Source organism: Furipterus horrens, unplaced genomic scaffold (genome assembly GCF_987537825.1).
Source record: "Furipterus horrens unplaced genomic scaffold, mFurHor1.1.pri manual_scaffold_4, whole genome shotgun sequence".
In the NCBI taxonomy this organism is placed as follows: Eukaryota; Metazoa; Chordata; class Mammalia; order Chiroptera; family Furipteridae; genus Furipterus; species Furipterus horrens.
In genome coordinates this window covers 123326503-123346874 of record NW_028327174.1, presented here as the reverse complement: position 1 = coordinate 123346874, position 20372 = coordinate 123326503, and positions in this window count along the sequence as shown.

Genomic DNA, 20372 nt, shown 5'->3' with positions numbered 1-20372 from the left:
GTGTGTTGTTCAATGCCTGTATACCCTTGGTGTTTCTTTGCTTCGATGATCAGTCTATTGTTGAAAATGGAGTGTTGAAGTCCCCTACTCTGACTGTGCTGTTGTTAATATTCTTCTTGTGGTCTTCTAGTATTTGCTTTATGTATTTGTGTTCTCCGATGTTGGGTGCATATATGTTTATCAGTGTTATATCTTCTTGATGGATTGTTCCTCTAAGTATTATGAAATGTCCTTCTTTGTCTCTTTTTATTGCCCTTGTTTTGAAATCCATTTTGTCTGATATGAAGACTGCTACCCCAGCTTTTTTTTTTTCGGTTCGTTTGCTTGGAATATTTTTTTATATCCCTTTACTTGCATTCTATGTAAATCTTTTGTTTTGAATTCTGTTTCTTGTAGACAGCAAATATGTGGGTCCTGTTTTCTTATCCATTCCGTTACCCTATGTCTTTTAATTGGAGCATTTAATCCACTTACATTTAAGGTTATTATTGACGTGTATTTATTCATTTCCCTTTGTATCTCTGTTCCTCTCCTCTTTTTTTTTTCCTTCTTCTTTTTTCTTAGAACATTCCCTTTAGCATCTCTTGCAATGCTGGTTTGGTGGAGATGTATTCTTTTAGTCTTCCTTTGCCTGAGGAACTCCTTATTTCACCTTCCATTTTGAATGAGAGCCTTGCTGGATAGAGTATTCTTGGTTGTAGGCCTTTGTTTTTCATTGCTTGAAATATTTTTGACCATTCCCTTCTGGCTTGTAGTGGTTCTGTTGAGAAATCGGTCAATAGCCTTATCGGAGCTCCCTTGTATGTTATTTGCTGTCTTTCTCTTGCTGCTTTTAGGATTCTCTCTTTGTCTTGGAATGTTGCCATTTTAATTATGATGTGCTTTGGAGTGGGTTTTGGGGGGTTCCTCTTCATTGGAACTCTCTGTGCTTCCTGAACTTGTATAACTTTTTCTCTCATCAGGTTCAGAAAATTTTCTGTCACTATTTCTCCTATCAGTTTTTCAATTCTATGCTCCTTTTCTTCTCCTTCTCTTATTCTGATGATCCTGATATTATTCCTTATCATGCTATCCTGTAATTCCCTTACATCTTGTTCATATTTTTTCAATCTTTTTTCATTTTGCTGTATTGTCTGGGAGTTTTTCTCTACATTATCTTCTAACTCACTAATCCAATCCTCTGCTTCATTTAGTCTGCTTTTGACTGATTCTACTGTGTTTTTCAGTTGAGAGATTGCATTCTTCATTTCTTCCTGGTTCTTGTTAATAGTTTCTATGTCTTTTTTTATGCTGGCGTAGTTCTCTGCCAGTTCTCTATAATTTTATTGGAGCTGTTGGTAACTTCCTTGGAGGTTGTCATAGTTGTTTTTAAGGTTTTTGAGCATATTGAGCTTCTTCACCACCATAGTTTTGAATTCCATGTCTGACATTTGGGCTATGTCTATTTCATCTACCTCTCTTTCTGGGGATTCCTCTTTCTTTTCATTTAGAGGTTATTTCTGCCTCTTACCATGTTGGATTCTTCTTGTTTGTTTTTATTTTGGGGGGGTTTGTCTGCTTTGACTTCCACCTTTGTGGTATGAGATTCTTTATAGGAGATCTGGGGGTTTCAGTGGTGCAGTCTCTTTGATCTCCTGAGCCTGATGTTCTTGGGTTATCCTTTATGTCGTTTGTTTATGCTGCCTGGTTATATTTCAGATGTTCTTTGGTAGGATCTTCCTTCTGGCTAGTTGATTGAGAGTCACTCTATCCACTTTGTCTTGAGTTCTTTTGTGGAGATGCTGTTAAAAACAAAAACACCTAGCCTAGACAGGAGACCCACACCCTCAAAAATATCCCCTACCCTCTATCCCACTATTGTCAGCCAACAAGCCAGTATTAATATAAATGTAGAGAGATTAGAGCTTTTATACTATAGGAAGAATAAGTAAGAGTTGTTTTTAGGGAGGATAAATATGATTTTTGAGAGAGGGGGTTATAGATTTATAATAGTTGAGACTATGCAAGACAGTAGGTAATATTTACATTCTGTGTTAATAAAAATAGAAGAAAAGGATGGGAAAATGCAGAATATAGTAGGAAAGTGGGATTGTATAGTATTGGATTTATATAGTAATTATATTCTATCTATTTAGAGTGAAAGGGAGGCTAAACTAGACACACAAACAAATAAACAATGATTAAAGAAGAAGAATGAGAAGGAGAGATTATATGAAACGAATTAGAGATATAGTTGTTTTATTTTTTCCCCCATCCTCTCTTCTCTTCTTTTTTCCCTTTTTTAAGGAAGGGGGAAAAAAAGAAAAAAAGGAATGTTTTTACTCAGTTCAGCCTTCGTGTGTTGCCTTCTTTTTCTGAGTCCCCAGCTGGTCTAATGTGGGTGGTCAAAAGTTCTTGTTCCTTGCAGCAGCGGTGTGCACCTGTGGTGGCCCGTATGGCGCGCTCCCTTGGTGCCCACTGGAGACAGCTGAGGTGCCTTTGCGCACGCGCCCCTGCACGCACAGGGCGGCCCGAGAGCTTGCCTCTTGCCTGCTGAGCCGTGCTCCGGGAGCTGGTCTCTCGCCTCCCAGGGCGGGGTCCCAGACAGTTAGGCACAGTGGAAGGGAGTGATTGGCGCCTATTGAAGCCTGCTGAGGTGCTTCCGTGCTTGCGCACCCTTGCACACTCAAGGCTGCCTGAGAGCTAGCCTCAGTCCCGCCGAGCCGCGTTCTGGGAGTTGGTCTCTTGCCTCTTTGGGTGGGCCCCGGACACTTGTGCACAATGAAAATTAGCGTCTGTGAGTCGCTGCCGCCAGCCATTCCCGCACCCGTCTGGGTGGGCACGAGTGGAGCCTGAGCAAGTGCTCTGCATCCAGCCTGGCGCCCACAGGAGCTGGGCTGGGGTGTCTGCTCACAGTCTTCTGCATGTTCAGTGTGCCCTTCCTGTGCCCTTTGGGGCACTGATCTTATGTTTGTTGGGGCATGTCCGAGGGGCACCTGGAATCGCGGCTCCGCGCACCTGGGCCAGTGAATGAGGGCACTTCCCTATGCGCGCCTGCGAGATCCAAGGGGACGGTTGGGGAGTAGATGAGCGCACCTCTGCACCTGCGCTCTTCAAGAATGTCCTACCACCCCCAGACTTTCCACCCCTCTCCACAGTCCACAAGAGAAAAATATAAAGGAAAATTACATTCCCACTTGCACAGCAGTACGCTGTCTCCTGTCCTTCCGCACCAATGCCACTTGGTTGAGTCCCGTCTCTGCCTGTGGGCAGAGATCCACTCTCCTCCCGACTCCTCTCTGGGGAAGCCTGTGGTCGCCAAAAAGCCTTTGTGTACCTCCAGCTGCAGCTTGGGCAGCCACCTCAGTCAGGAATCCCATTTTGTTCCCTTTTCCACTATCCTCACTAAACAGGTTGTTCCCAGATGGTTTTTCTCTAATCCAGCAGTGCCAAGGCTCAACACCTGCCAGTGTCCAGCTGCTCACTGAGATGTTCTGTCTGCAATTAGTCCGAACTACAGATGGGTCTCGGGAGCCAGAAAGCGCAGCCTCCCCTCACTCCTCCGCCATCTTCTCCCTCCTACCTTTTTGGATAGCATAGCTCTAGATGATACTATCTGTCCCAAATTTATGCAACCTAGAATGTCTCCTCTTTTCTAGATTTCTACAAACAATGGCAAAGCTGGCATGTCACTCGGATGTCCCACAGGCTCCTGAAATTAACCATGTTCCAACTTGACCAGTCCAAATTGGACTCAACATTTTCACCTTCTAAGCCTCCTCCTCCTGAATCACCCCGTCTTGGTGAACGACATCATAAGCTGTCCAGCTGACAAAACCTCCTTCATCTCCCCAACTAGAGATGCCAACCAATCACCAGTTTCTCAATAGCCCTCAAACTAGCCAACCAATCACCAGTTTCTCAATAGCCCTCAAACTAGCCAACCAATCACCAATTTATCAATAGGCCTCCAACTAGTTCTCTTCTCTCCATGCTCACAGTCTAACCACTACTGTAATTCATATGTTTATGATGTTTCACCAAAGCCTTGAAACTGGGATTTCTCCCTTCAATCTTATCTCTATGCAATTCTTTATTTGTATATTTTTAGAGATCTTTGTTTAACACCTTTATTGAGATATAATTTGCATACCATAAAATTTGCCCATTTGAAGTGTATAATTTAATGGCTTTAAGTATATATACAGAGTTATGCAATTATCACCACAATTAATTTTAGAACATTTTCATTACATCAAAAAGAAATCTTGCACCCCTTAGTTATCACTCCACCTGCAATCCTTCCCATCTCCCCAGCCCCAGACAACCATTAATATAGTTTCTGTGTCTATATATTTGGCTATTCGGGATATTTCATATAAATAGTATTATATAATACATGGTCCTTTGTCATTAACTTCTTTCACTTAGCATGTTTTCACAGTTCATTCACTTTATAGCATGGGTCAGTACTATAGCATATATTTATTTATTTTTATTGCTAGATAATATTCCATTGTATGGATATAGCATATCTTATAAACATTTATCTGTAGATGGGTACTAGTGTTGTTTCCATCATTTGGTTATTGTAAATAATGCTGCTATGAATAGTGCTGTTTTCAATTCTTTTCAGTATGTTCTTGGGAGTGGAATTGCTGGACTCCTATAGTACATGTTTACCCTTTGCAGAACTACCAGACTGTTTTCTACAGTAGCTACATCATTTTACACTCCCACCAGCAGTTCTAGTTTCTCCACATCCTCACCAACCCTTGTTATTAATGTTTTTTTTTTTTTTTTTATTACGGCTATTCATCCTAGTGAACTGGTATCTCATTATAGTTTTCTTTTGCAGATATCTTTCTAAAATGTAGTTGTCATTATATTTTTTATATATTTCAATGTTTTTTAACTATATCTCATAGTTTCAGAAAACATCCAAACCTCTTTGTAGAATGAGATGGAGAAAATGTACTTCTCTAGGGTTCCTAGAGGATGTTAATTAGACTAGCTGGTGGAGGAGATTTATTTGTAGAGCCAACAACTCTTCTGATTGATCTGGGACTCAGTAATACCTCCAAGACATGGGGTTTTCAGTGCAAAAGCCAGGAAAAACCCACATAGATCAAGATGGTTAGTTACCCCCACTTACCTTATTAGAAGCCAATAGAGTGAGGTGAGAGATGTTAAGTGAGGAAAACTACACTCACTTCCCAGGGATGGTTGAGTGATAGGTGGGTCCATACCTCAGAGACAGAAGCTTCTGGAGAGCTGGGAAAGAGTATGAACAAAAGAGTCAGCTGGATGGCAGCAGAAGTTGTGCAATGGGCATTAGCATTCCCTTCATAGAACATCCTCATATGTTTAGTAGAAAGTAATATATGACATGTTTGGCTCCACTGGATTTTTTTATAGAAACTGCCCCAAGGAAGAACCAAGAAGATAGCAAATTAAGGGAAAAACACTGGAAAAACCATGAGGAATAAATTTGAGGAGACTAGAAATTATTTCATGTGTAGAAAGAAGTTTGGGACTCATTTATTAAGCTCTAAGGGGCAGAGAAGGCCCAGGTGACATCTAGGATCATGTTGTTAGAACATTTTGGCCCCTTCATACTTACTCCCCTACCTCCAGCTCTTGCCATACCTCCCACAAATTCTTTAAAATTGTTGCTCCCACCATATTGGAGGATATGGCTACCCAGGGGCACCAGGATCCTCCTCATCTTGTGCTTCTCCAGCACCAGTCTCTTTCCCACAACTGTTGATCTTAATTGTCTCCAGCTACAAAAAACAAGTTCAACAAGAAAGATTTGACTATGAGGAGCTCAATTCTTTAATGATTTAGGAACCTTGGAATGAAAAAATAGACCAAATCAAAACAATTCACCACAAGGGTGTGCTACTCAAATCTTTCTTCCCAAAGTACTTCCCACCAAGTCTACCTTGACCACAGGAGAGAGCAAACAGGAATCTGGGGATAGTATTTCTTCTTTACTTTTTGTTGCATCTTAAAAACTCATGCAGATTTTTTCTTCTTTGACATAAAATATTCATGCTATTTCAGTTGGAAAATTGTTATTTTATGTAATAATCAGTCAATTTATTTTAGCTTTCCCCCCCAATTGTTGAGTAAAATTGATATCCTATGAAAATATGCAATGTTGATCCTGGGCTTTTCCTGCCACCATCACAATACCCTTTAATAACAAGAATGGTGGATGTCCTAATTTGAGAGATCAAAATAGTTCTCCTCATTTTGCTGTAAATTTTTGCTTAGGTTGTGATTGTTTTCAGGTTCCTAAAGGTAAAGAACTGACATTGGTAAACCCCTACCATCCTTATGGGCATTTGAAAGGCTCATGGTAAGTAGTTGATGATTGACTAATTCAGAACTACAACAAAAATAAAGTGTACAAACATTTATCAGTTACTATTTGGGTCTCTTTAAAAACTTATCCACAATAGTATATATGTACATCAATGTGGATTATTAATTGGTCAGCAGAATACCCTGTTAATATTATTAAATGGCCAGTCCAGTAACCCTGGAGGCATCTTTGGCTGCTTTGGCAATGCCTGGATACCCTTGGGACCCCATGGCCTGACTCTCCACACCAAATTGGCAATCCCAAGAAACACTATCCTTAGACACCCCTTGGAAATTCTCCTGGGAAGACTTATGAAACAGTCCCCAAAAGTACATTTTGTATTTCATTAAAATTGAAGATATGAAAATTACTGTAAAATCTACTTTAGGTTAACTTTTTTTTTAATTAATTAATTATTTATTTATTTATTTATTTATCTATCTATCTACTTTCACTTAAATATACATTTATTGATTTTAGAAACAGAGGAAAAGAATTGAGAGAGAAAAAGAGAGGAAGAGAAACATCGATGTGAAAGGAAAATGTCAATTGGTTGCCTCCCTTATGCCCCTGATGGGGGATCAAACCTGCAAACTAGGTATGTGCCCTGACAGAAAATTGAACCAGGAACCTTTCTGGTGTACAGGACAATGCTCCAACTAACGGAGTCATCTGACCAGGATAACTTTTTATTTTATTTAATTAATTAATTAATTTATGTTAAGTATATTTTATTTATTGTAGTTACAATAGTTTCAATTTTTTTCCCCTTTGCTCCCCTCTGCCCAGTACCCCTCCTCCCCCAGCAATCCTAACGCCCCCTAGTTCATGTCCATGGATTGTGTATACAAGCTCTCCAGCTTCACTCTTTCCCATATTATTCTTTTTTTAATGATTAATTAATTAATTTTTAATAACAATCCCCCCTCTCAGACTTAAGACCCTTTATAATCTTATGAAGAACAATGTGTGAAAGTCTCGTGCTCCTCTAGCTGCTTCAGGCTGAGCATGGTCTTCATCCTACCTACCCTTGGGTCCAGTAATCCCTAATAAGAGTGGGGGGTGTGGAGGGGAGGGTGGCCTTCCCACATGGGGAAGGATCTTGCAGACTCCAGGTCAGTTGGCTGTCCCCGGACAATGGCGTGCTTGACAACTTTTTATTTTAATAAACTTTTAATTTTGGAATCATCTTAGATGTATAGAAAAGTTGCAAAGATAGTACTGAGAACCCCAAATATCCTTAACTCAGCTTCCTCTAATGTTAACATCTTATATCACCATGCTACATGTTATTTGTCAAAACCAAGAAATTAACCTACAGACTTTCCTAGAACAGGTGAACTTAGAATAAAAATAGAACTTTTTAAAGGGCAGGGAGAAAATAAGCACTATTTCTTGTCAGATGAGCCCAGAAAAAGTAAAAATTTAACACCTTTCAGAGCCTAAATTTTAAGTCTTTAACAGGTGGTAGCCAGGGGAACTAGAGTAATATTTCTCAAATTCCAATGGGCACATTAATCTGAGCATCTTCGTAAAACAGATTCCAATTCAATAGGTCTAGGCTGGAGAATCTCTACTACCATTCCACTGTAGCTGATGCCAGTAGCCCTAGACCACGCTGGAAATACCAAGGGTTTAGAGAAGTGCTTCTGTCATCATACAGTGTTCCATGATGATGGAAATATTCTCTAATCTGCATTGTCCAATGTGATAGCCAGTGGCCACATACGGCTACTGAGCACTTGAAATGTGGCTAGTGCCACTGATAACCTGAATAATTCATTGTAACAAATTTAAATCTAAATTTAAATAGACACAGGTGGCCGGCTAGTGACTGCTATACTGTATTAGACAGCATCTAATTAGAGCTAAAAAGAGTTTATTCAGCATGGATAGTTTCTGCCTTCCATTGCAGAAAAGGGTGAAAGAAAAAATATCACAATCTCATGGTCAAATGAAACTTTAGAACATAGAACATGCAAGAAGCAGCCTTTCCTACCAAGATGGGATTATAGCACAGACAGTTAGCCTGAGAAAAGAAAGACAAAATACTATACAAACTATGAAAAATACTCTGATGGCTGGAATCAAATAGGCTTTAATGAAGTATGTCTGCTATAAATGAGTTAGGAAAACGGAAGAATTTTTCACACTTCCAACATGAGAATCTAAATGTAATTAGATCTTAACTAGATTTTAATACATACATACATAAATGTAATTTAGAGCTATTTCTCACCTCTTGTAAATTATTAGTATTCTAAAAAAGAATACAAAAAATATTCTGCTTCATTCTGAAAGGTCTAGGTTTTTAAATACTTCCAAAAGACTAGAGGACAAAAAAGAGAAGGGGGCAGAGAAGGAGAGATGGAGATCTATTTGTACTTATTGCACATGACAATATGCAACAAACCTCAAAGCAGAGATGCTGATTAAGATCTGGATGGACAGTGATGAGTTGCAATGTTACCACCTGTACCAAGTGAATCAAAGATGCTTTGTTTCACAAGCAAAAAGACTGAGAAGACAGCAAATGACAAAATTATCTTTCTCTTCAGATGAGGGTGCTACAAAGTGCTGACCTGAACTAGGCTCTTCCCTTTGTCATGTGGTGGTATGGAAACCATTGAAGATGTGTTTCATGAACCTTGTTGTGCAAATGACCCAATGCACCTCGGAAGGAGGATCTGAAGCTTACAATTTTTTCTCTAAGCATTCTTTACAATTTCAAGATTGGTTCTACTCTAGAAAATGTCTTACAGTAAGTTGAGCCCTAATTATATGCCAGCTATTGCTTCTAGTTGCTGGGGATATAGCAATGAACTAAGCAGATGAAACTTCTTTTTCTAACAGAACTCTGATTATATACCCTTCAAAAATTAGAAAAGTCACAAAATATAATTTATATATATTTACTAATAAGTTATCACTTCAAATGGGACAATTTGATTTCAATTTGAAACACCATTATTTTTCTGAACACTATATCAGAATGTTAATGTTTATTTTTGCTAAAGGAAAATTTAACATTTTCTATAAGAACTGAAAAAAGCTAACATTTATTGAGCATTTCTATGTGTGAGGTGCTATACTAAATAACTATATAAATTATCCCATTTCATCCTTATAACAATCCAATGAATTGGGTGCCTTATTATCCTCAGTTTGCAAATGAAGGGTGATAGTATTGTGGAAATAATGAATTCATGAATTTATGGTTCCAAGAACGAAAGCCAACCCCAGTGGACTGAGAGCATAGTCTCTTCTGTAGTGTAAGAAAGACACTCCTTATTGCCCTGGGGAAGTAAAGCACACAGTGTAAGAAGAGGGCTGTTCAGACAAGAAGAGAACAGGAGCCAATGAGAGTGAAGGCCTGGAACTCAATGTCATCTTTGTCTGATGAGAGTTTTTGGTAATCTCTTAGTCATTAGCAGCAAAGTAAGCCATGTTGACTTCCACTGGCAGCCACATGACAGGGTTGGCGTTTGAGGGGGTAAAGCAGCTTCTTGATAGAATGGAAGGAAAGAAAGAATCTATTACTCAATGAACACTATGTACCTGGAATCAGCCTGCCATTGCACTTCTCATTATGTAAGAGAATACTTTTCTCAATGCTTCGAGCAGTGTGAATTGAAGTTTTGTGTTGTTACTTGAAGCTCCAAAATCCTGATACAGTCACACTGGCTCAGAGACTGCAGGCCATGCCTCCCAGCCAGGTACTAGGTAGAGGAGAAAGCTGAAGTTTGAAGGGCCTGGGGGGAGTGAGAGTTAAGCAGAGGCCTAGTCTAGGAAGACCATGGTGTCTCACCACATCAGGAGAGCAAACCACAGGTTACTCAGCAGTACTCCACGGCAGCCCCTTGGGGGCTCAGGGACCAGAGGGCACAGCCGATGCTGACGGTAGCAACCAGAATGCCAGAGCAGCCTCCAAGTTGAGGATCCTCCCCTCAGCCACATGTCACAACCACTTCTTCCCCCATTTCCACACACCCAGGTACCCTCCGTGAGAGAGCAAGGAGAGGAAGAGGAAATATGAAAGGCCAAATCACCTACTCATACCCAAAGAGACTGTTTAAATGAGAAGAAACTGAAATACCAAAAAATGGTAATTGGTAGTTCCCACCATCTCCCTCCCTTTCCCTGCAATCTGCACATCCAGCAAGATGAGGATTGCAAGGAAGATTATATCCTTTTAGAAAATAAATGGGTTGTGTCTTTTTTTTTCATCTGAAATGGTGTGTGTAAATTTGAACACCACTATATAAAGTACAAGAGTGCAGCAGGATTTGAAAACAAGCAAGGTAACTCTAAATACTTGCTGGTTACCACAGCTCTATTTTGTAGGGGATGCAACTGTCTGGCCTCTGTGCTGCCTTTATAAGCTTTTGGGTCCCATGGCAGACATCGCGGGTTGATGCTTTATCCTTCTGAGCCCAGACAAAGCCTCAGAAGCCTTCTTGACCCAGTGCTCCATGAAACCACTACCAATTGATCAGGGATGGAAAATAGTGGAAAACTATTTGCAAACAGCAATTTGATGAACAGAAAGAGTCAAGATTCTTACTTCCACTTCTTATTAGAAGGTAGTACCTCTGGAGGATGGACTCCAAAACTCTGACACAGAAGGACACCAGTGCTGCTCTAATGCAAGGAGAAAAGTCTGTGTAACTTAGAGCTTTACTGAAAAATCCTGGATTTTCATACTGACTTTTATCCCAGCAATGAACAGGCCTTTTGCTCCTCCTTCCTCCCTCTTTCCCCACAGGCATTATAAAGCACACAGGATAGGCTCTTCTTCAGGGCTTTCAACTGGTTCCAGAACCCTATGTAACAGTGCTGTTTTAAGACACCTCAGTGCAGCCAAACCTTAGCCTTCTGGTGTGGGCTTTCCTTGACTTTCACTGTGGTTGAACATCTGACAACCATTTGGTGGAATAAGTGAAGGGATTAGAACAAGAAATACAACCTTTTGTTGACTTTTCTGCTGATCCATTAGAAATGAATTTAGGCCCACACAAGCTTGCTGATTCTTTCTTTAATATTAAAAAGGTAATTTCTGCAGAAGCCAGTTCCAATCTTGGCTCAGACTGGATTGACATATGGCTCTCAACACAGGATTCCTAAAGGAGACTCCTCTCTCACCCTTGTCTTTGTCCTGTCACCTTTGAAAATTATCCCAGCATTCTTGAGAAAATGCCAGATGGATGGCCTCGGCCAGAGATGTCATGTGTTCACCACCAGGCTGTAACGCCCTGACAGGCTGCTGTGTCACAGCATGCAAAGCCACCTCGCCTGAGGAAGCAGTCTCAGAACTACCTCCAGGAAGGCTCAGCGCCCATAGAGGTGAAGTTGACCAGGCCCAAGGCCCTGAACTGTCTCCACTGCGGGCACGCCACCACAATTGGTTTCTTTTCCTCCACTTACTCCCCTTACAGGCTGATGAAATCTGCAGAACTTGTGCAACCCGAATTGTCAAGTTACTGAGCACATTACATCTGAACAATCTTTATAAATCTCCTGGCCCCTCTCGAACTCTGAAAGCTGCACACAAAACTAGTATAAGCTGTTGAGAAATGTCCCAGCCAACGTGGTGTGTCCTTAGAGCAAGGCGCAGAAAACAGAGCTGAGAACATGGCTTTGACAGCAGACAGGCATGAGCTGGAATCTCAGCTCTTCCACTTCTTACTGTGTGTCCTTGGTCAGGTTTCTTAAGCTTTGGGGGCCTCAATTTCCACATTCCTAAGAAGCAGTGTCATAAAGCCTGTTGCTTGGGTTTTTAGGATAACTAAGAACAATTAGGGGAACAAATCTCTTTTCATGGTTCTTTGCTTCCCCTTTCTCTCACCCTCCACCTATGTACACGGAGCTAGAAAAGCCCGCATCGTTTCCTTGTTCTTACTTTCTGGTTGGGAAGCAGGGGTTGCTGTGGGGTGAAGAGGATATGTTTGCAGGAAAACGGGGCATAGCTAATAAATAACCACCTGCTTCTCAAGTCTAGGAGCCTCTGTAGAGGGGTTGCTGCTGAGCTCTTCAATGAACTGCCCTAGAGGAGGGCACCTCTGGCCCAGGGCAGCGCGGCTGGCTTGGCTTTGCAGTGGCCTCAAGGAAACCTAAAACCCAGTGTGCTATCAAGTTCTGCTGTGGGATTTTCACACAGGCCTAGTAACTGCCGACCTGGGAGCGAGGTGAACCCGTGACCCCAGCAGTGTAGAGGCTCAGGTCGCATTACTGCCTCCCAAGTTCTCCTGTGCCGTTGCTGCTGCCGCCGCTGCTGCTGCTGCTGCTGCTTCCCCACATGCTCCAATGGGGGCAAATCCCTCTAGGACAGGACTGCGATGGTGGCTCTGGTCCAGTGACCCACTCCCTGCCCGCTTCCAAGGAAGGGTGGTGGGGAGAACAAGAAGAGGCCACGTTAAAAAATATTTTAAATAAACTAAAATTATTAATTCACCCCTAAGTAGATTTTCAGTGACATTGTCATCTTGTTTAAAGCTTTGGGAAAGCAGAGATTTGATTAAGAGGCAGAGTAGGTGCAAGGCAACTGCTGAGACTCCAGTCCCTGATCCTGGCTCAGAGCTGCAAAGGAGGGGAGAGGTGATATAGGCCAGCGCCTCAGTTTCCAGATTATAAAACTAAGGCACTAAGAACTAGCTTGAATTAGCAAGTGCACGCCATCAACTATGTACTACTGATGAGGGATGGAGATAGTGTTCTAGAAAGTGGAGTCTGCATATTTACTCTGCCTCTTGAAATAACCAGTGCACCTTCATGTAAAAGGAGGAATGGCTATTGGAACAGTACTATCACAAACTAGGAGACACTACAGTAAACAAAAGGAAAGAGTGGCCTCTTTAGGTTGCGTGTCATTTCCAACCATTGGTGGCTCATATCACAAGGGCTTTTGTTGACATCAGCGGCAAGCACAGTGGTAAGCAGCTCCTGGGTAAGTTGGGTGGCTCCACAGTATCAGGCACTAGATTGGCATCTCCTGTCTCCGTTTTCACAGCCCTCCCCTCATGGCCACGAGATGGCGGCCACAGCTCCAGCTGTCATAGTCTCCTGTACAACCTCAGGCAAAACTAGAAAGCAAGGAGGTGTCAAAAAGGAAACACATTCTCCATGTGTTTCTCTTTTTATTCCCAGAAGCCCCCAAGACCCCATCCCCTTAATGTCTCACTGACCAGAAAAACTGTCACATGCACACCCCATACTCATCCTTGGCAAAGGTGATTACTGGTTCTGTGACTGCAATAGAAATATTGTGAGTCATTTGCTGGGGCTGGACCCATTAATTCTTGAACAAAAATCTCAGGTCTAGGAGCCAAAAAAAAAAAGAGGAATGGCTATTCACAAGCTACCAACAAGATCTATCATGAGAGATTTTTGTACTCTAAGACCTCTGAAAGCCTTTCTGTGTGAATGTGCACTGTTTGTCTCAAGAGGTGGGGTTCCTGTACAGTTTCCCAAACGTATCTGACCACAGAACCCCTGTCACCAAGCATCTCATGAAACTTGGGATTTGTGAAATGCACTTCAGGAAACCTTGCCCAGTGTACCCCCTTAATCACATCCCCTCTTAATTTGCATGACCTCACTTTCACGCTAGACAGAACCCTTCTCTTTAGCCTTGAGTAAATGCAATTTTATAAATTTCTGTCCTCTGATGTTTTTCTAAGTTACTCCCTGTCGAAGTCATGCCTGCATTCAGAATGATCATTCCAGCAGCTGTGCTAAAATATTGTAATAATTCCATCCACCGTGAATGCCATGTTCACCCTGCTTATGTCTCATGTGTCTTTCTCTTTTTTCTCTAGCTGACTAGGTGTCTCAGGTTCCTTTCTTCCTTCTTAAATGTGCACCTGGCTATGGTTGCTAAAAGCTCTGTAGCTTAAGCTTAGAGGGAAACTTGGGATTGTTATGAGTTTGCAAATTTTTCTCACCTTATGCACAATGATTATGCACTATTGCAGCTAACCAAGCAGTGCCCCGGAACGGTGCTATGCATTTCACCTACATTATTTCTACTCTGACACTACACTGTGAGGCGAGTGGCACTATCATCCCTAATTTTAAAAATGTGAACACTGAGTTTGGGAAGCCCAAGCCAAGATCTTCCTGACTCCAGAGCCTACATATGTTCATTGCTGGCTCACTGTAAAGATTATCTGCCAGTGTTTCTATTCAGAAGCGAACCTTCATGAAGCTGTCAACCGCATGACTAGTAAAATTTACTCATTGCTTTATAGAAGTTCTTTATTCTTTAAGGCTTGACTTGGTACAAATTGCCAAAAGTATAACCAAGCTCTCCCTGAGGAAATTTGGTGTTCACATGTGTGTTAGGGGTGGAGTGTAATCCCATTTTATCCCTATTAGGTAAAATCAGCTTAAAACTTACATTAAGGACAACCTTCAAAGAAGAAAGCACTTCCAAAAGGGAAGCTTGTCTAATGCTTATAAAACAGCTAAGCATCAATCCTACTTATTAATAAAATAAAAATATGGAAAGCCAACATTTTTCCAACATCTTCTATGTGGGAGACACACTGGTATGTGCTCTATGTAATTTTTTTTTTCAAGTTCTTACAACCACCTTGAGAGGTTCATGTTATTACTCCAAGTTTAATAAATCAGGAAACCAAAGTTTCAAGAGGTTAATTAGCAAAGTGAAGTCACAGAGTTAGGTGTGACAGCAAATGCAGAGTTGAGAAATATAGGATGATTACAGGCAGAGAAGTCTAGGCCCTAGTAGAGAAGGCCACCGCCTCCTCCTGCCAGGTCCCATGGCCTCCCCAAGGCACTGGCCAGCAGCTGAGGAGGCGCCAAGACACAAGGCTTGGACAGTGATGCTGCAGCCCCTTCAGCTTGGGCGCAAGACTGAGAGGAATCAGGCTGGCCCGGCCTGTGCATTTCTGTGCTTCCAGGCTGAGACGCCAGGAGCTGGAGGGCAACACCTGCGCCCTCCGTTCCCCATCTGCACGGAGGGCAGTGATTGCCGCTTGTGCCATCAGCTTACTGGGAGTTTGCCTGTGAATTTGAAAGGTGTATAAAAATAAAATCACTGTGAGCTCCTTAGAAAGGCGCTGCTCCACTCAAAGCTTTGTTTGACCATCACCCTTCTTGCTTTTATTATATAAACTGTATTAAAATATAATCCCAAATGTACACTTGAATTGAAAATCATTAGAAATGCTCATTATCTTGATTTCTGGAGGAGCTTTGTCTGTGCCAGAAAATCTCTTCTAAAAAAGAAAAAAAAAAAAAAAAGCCAGAAGGTAAATTCAACTCCACATGGTGAAATAAAAGAGAACGTCTCTTTTATATGATCGTGATTAGGCTTGGCTGCTTTTAAGATGTTTCAAGGGATTTTCTTTCTTTCTCTTTTTCCTCCTCCCAAACTACCTTCTTTGTTTAGGGACCCTATTTGCCCTCCTGCCTTTTCTACAGTGTCACTTATTGCTTTGCCAGAGAGTAACTGAATGTGAGGACACAAAGGGACAATGAGACGCGTTACCCGAGGCAAGAAGCCACCTGCACACATTTAGAGAGGCTCCTTCTCATATATCTTGCCAGGTTGTACCCAAGGCATTAACAGGACCACCGCCCAGCTCTCTTACTCAGGGTGTGTGAGGGAGGGGTTTTTCCTCTCAGTGCTCCCAAACTGATGAGTTCTGAGGATGTCCAAGGAAAATACACCCTGATAATAATAATTATGATGATGATTAATTCAGTCCTTTTCAACGACAAAGGTTTAGCAGGGTAATAGATCTCTCCTGATTCACATTAAATGTATCTGATTATAACCTATTTTTAAGCATAAGAGGCCTGACTGCAAAGGCAGTGATGTTAAGTGCCCTTTCTGTTCATTACTGCCACCTTTATCTAGTAGAACCAGCAAAGTCGAAACAGTAGCAACAATTCAAGAAGCTGTGTTCCCAACAGGCACTGTAAGCTAAGGAGCTTGCAGACCCTTTTGTTTTCCAGCCTAACTGGCTTTGTTTTGCCCTTTCATTCCTTATTTTCTCTCCTCTCCACTCCTTGCCAAATTCTATGGAAATGAAGTTTGGAAATATAAGGCAGAAAACACTGCACAAAGGCCATGCACTGAATGCATTAGTAATCGCTGTTTTGAAAGGCGAAATCTAAAGGAAAAGCAAGGGAATTCTCAGCCTAATCAAAGACCATCTGGGCAGTGACAAGTTACCCAAAATCGTATCACTGAGAGTAGGAAGAAAGTAAATGACAATTATTGACACGAAGGAACTGTTTGTGCAGGAAACTACATTGTGTGTATCTGGGAGTAAAGACACACAGAAAGTCTGTGTAGTTTGCTCTCTTTTCATTTTGCCAAGCATGAAACACACCTGCAAGTACCAGTGGGAGACGTTTGAGCCGTTGGTAGGGGCAGGTGGTAGAGGAAGGTCTGAGCCACATAACGGCATAGCACTCTCAATATAAATTACCTCAGTGGAAAATGCTTCTAGCACAGGCCCTTCTGGCCCCCGGCCAAGGTGCCTAGTTACTGAATTACCAAAAGGACTCCTGATCAGGAAGCCTTTTCTAAAAGGTCAGCCTTGGTGCAACCCCAAGGATGGTGTAACAGCAAGGCCCCATTACAGCTCTCTTTGGGAAACTAAGTTGCTTCCCCAGTGATTGTGTTCAGAATAAATCAATGACCAGAGCCATTTATGGTGTCTGGTTCATAGTAGGCATTTAACATTTGTTGAATGAATTTATGACCACAACCTCAACCATGACTTTCATGAAATTCAGTTTTATGCTCCCAGTTATGCTGAGTATGCTAAAGAGTGTATATCTTAGATAGTCCACTGTCTTCCTTCATCATTCTATAAACTATAATATAGCTGCTATATGCTAAGTGGCACAAAATAAAGAAGGGAGGGAAAGAAAAGGGAGGGAAAGCTCTATTGTTAAATGTTAATGATTTTTGTTATTATTTATGTCAAGGTGAGTGTAACTGAGATAGCAAATTGTCCCACAATATATACTCTCCTCTTTTTCAGAGTAATAGATTTTTATATGTATATAAAAATTAGTACAAAGACTACATTTCCCAGCTTTCTTTGCAACTAGGTGTAGCCATATGACTAAGTTCTGATCAATAAGACATGAGAGAAAGTGTTATATGACAACTTTCAGGACACTTCTGTAAGAGGCACTCCCTCTGCTGGGTTGGCCCTCTTGTTCATCCCTTCCTCCTTCATTCTGCTTCCCAGGACATGAGTGTCATCATCTTGGACCACAAGGATAAGAACCACAGCCTAGGCATTGTGGAGCTGTGAGCTGGATGGATTCTGCAGCTCTGAGGACTCCATGGAGCAGAATCACCAGAGCAGACCTGGACTGTTTATTCCTGGATAAATTTACATGAGGGGAAAAGAACCAGCTTTCTTGTTTACACTACTATTATATTGAGTGTTTCATATTTGCAGCCAAACCCTATTATAACAAATTCAATGAGACTTAAAAATAAAAGTGAAGAGCTTATAATTAAAAGCAAGTGATACACCCTAATGCCTCCCTAGCCCCAATTGAGCTTCCCAGATGCAAACACTTTTACCCCTTTTAAGTGCTTACTTCTACATCCCTAAATAATACTTCCACTCTTAGTTCTCCATTTATCCATTGTAGACACTATCAATTGATTTTAACTCACCTCAGCCCTTTCTCCACTTCTCTTTCACTCTTCCTGCCACTAAGGGTAGGTACATCACTGTGTTGGTTTCTCTATTTTTTGTTTGTTTGTTTGTAAATGTAGTATTATTTACATCATTATTTAATTTCTCATCAACTAAAGATAAAATCCCTTGTCTGCCTGCTTTATAAGATGAGGTCATTATCCCACCTACCTCCAAGACTTTTCACTTTTCCTCTGCCTCTCTGTCATCTCAGTCTGTACTGTTTTTATGTTTACATTGCCAATGTGCTGTCATTCACATGATTTGACTGACAGCTTTACTTTAGAATAAGGGTGGTGGAGGGGCAGTGGGAGCCTGCTTTTATTCTTTCAGACCCTGAAATGCTAGAATGTGAAAGGCTTTGCTGTAGGGCACCAAATTCCAACCAAGTTGTAGCCCTATAGCCTCCAATCTAGAACTCACACAGTGTGTTGTAACTATGTGTTTAAATGTCTATCACTTCCAGGCCCTTTATTCTTAGCAACACACAGGTGTCTGGCACATGGAGATATAATAACCTGTCAAAGTTCTCTGAGTGACAAGGCTGAACCAGAAATAAGGTAACTTATTTCATATCCATTACTCCTGGAGATTTCTTGATATGTCAGTGCTTGAGGACCAATGTGACAGGTCCACATTCTCTTGTAATCCAATAAGCTATATTGCTTCTTGGCAGATAAAACTGAAGTTTGCACAGGCACAATTAGCATGCTTCTCTTTCTCCCAGAGTCTTGGAGGCAATAGCAACTCTTATGGGCACCCAGAAACACCATTCTGTCTGAGCTAAAGAAACACATCTCTGTAAAGTTAGGTTCAAGCTGAGGATACAGAATGCCTACCATTAATGCCTATTTGGTGGTTCACACAGGAAGGCTGTTGAAATCATGAGATACTCTTTGAAACACACTGTTGGTTCTGTGCATGTTTCCTCTACAGAGAAACAGATGAGGATGCATGAGCACATGTTCAGACGCATTTAGTTGGGAATTATGGAAGTTCTCTTATGTGCATTCTTGGCACAAAAATCCAAACCATAATAAACATAAGAAGCATATGCTTATAAGGATCACTTTTAGCTTGGCACTATTATGCCGTCAAAAATGAGGATGGAGATGAGAACTATACAATGTCAGAGGGGAGGTCGGGTTCTGAGGCTGGGTAAAAAAGGTGAAAGGATTAAGCAAAAAACAAATAAACAAACAAGCAAATCTCATAGACACAGACAACAGCATGGTGCTTACCAGAAGGGAAGAGGGTATGGGAGGTAGAGGGGATAAACGGTGATGGAAGAAAACTTGACTTGAGGTGGTGAACACACAATACAGTGTACAGATAATGTATTATAGAACTGTACACCTGAAATGTATAAAATTATTAACCAACATCCCCCAATAAATTCAATAAAAAACAAAAATCAAGGAAAAATTTAAATTAAGTAAATATAATATGTACTGATATGCCTTTTCTACATTGTCTCATGCAAGTTTAAATCGACTTCTTAGATTGCAGCTTTCAACAGCTCAGTTGGAGATCTCAGGATTGTAAATTTAGAGACCACAAAAGGTGGCTGCTATTCATTCTTCTTTCCAAGGTGAGTTAGTAGCTAAACCACTTCAGGAAATCCTTAGTCTGATCCTACCTCTTTCCTTATTGGTATTGTTACATCCAGACCATAGGCAGTAGTGATTAGTGGAAAGAGCACATACAAGAAAATAAAAACATGAATAGAAAACCAGTGAAGTGACCCCATAATTAATGAGCAAGTAATTCAAGCAGCAGAAAACAATCCCTGACAGAATCAGTGTGTCCCAGAAAAGGCTCTGAGGTGATGTGCTGGTGCCCAAACCATACTTTCTTCTACCATCCCACATGTTCAGTGTGCTCACCATTCCACAGCCACTGGCAAGAACCCCACACTTGCTACCACACTGTCTTCTTTACAACTACCCAGCCCACAGGCTCAGCATCCCTGGCCTTCAATCATCATTCTTGACTTTGCCTTACCCATTCTCCTTTATTTGGCCAAAACTGTGTTCATCTGCTGTATGGTCTACTATCTTGCTGTCTCTCCCAACCTGCCTCTTAGATTGCACCTGTCTCCCAAGGATCCTCTCCTTCTTCTTGTATTAATAGAATTTCCAAGTTTTAGCTGGTCACATGGCAACTACATTTCCCAGCCTTCCTTGCTAGATGTGGTCACATGACTAAGTTATGGTAGTAATATGTGTGATTTCCTGGTCATGTCCTTAAAGGGAGTGGTTATGCCTTCCCCTCACCCTTTTCTCTTTTCTGCTGGCAGGAATGCAAAGGCTCATGGGTGTCAG